This window comes from Penaeus monodon, chromosome 24 (genome assembly GCF_015228065.2).
Source record: "Penaeus monodon isolate SGIC_2016 chromosome 24, NSTDA_Pmon_1, whole genome shotgun sequence".
NCBI lineage: Eukaryota > Metazoa > Arthropoda > Malacostraca > Decapoda > Penaeidae > Penaeus > Penaeus monodon.
Window position 1 is genome coordinate 11,908,772 of NC_051409.1, and position 384 is coordinate 11,909,155.

Below are 384 nucleotides of genomic sequence, written 5' to 3' on the forward strand. Positions count from 1 at the left end.
TTGCCCTTTCTCCGGTACGCATATAAGGTGTTAAGAGGCGATTAGGCTTCCCCTTTGCTATAGGATAGGAAAGGGGGGAGAGGGGGAAGAGGAACACTAATACGATGATAAAAAATGGAGACGGATCAAGGCGACGGTAGAAAGAGCCACGTGTGTTTGTTTCTGATATTGCGGAAGCTGTTCATGGGTTGTTTATTTCTTTTCCAATTTTGTGCATGTGTTTGTTAGAAATATATTCTACTTCTTTTCTGTTATCTTTTCACAAGTAACTCTTCTTATCTTGATGTTTCCCGTAAAACACATCATCCTCCGTATTTAGGAAGCTACATTTTCCCTTTTCTTTTCCTTCCTTTTCTAATATACTTACACAATCAATGCAGTACC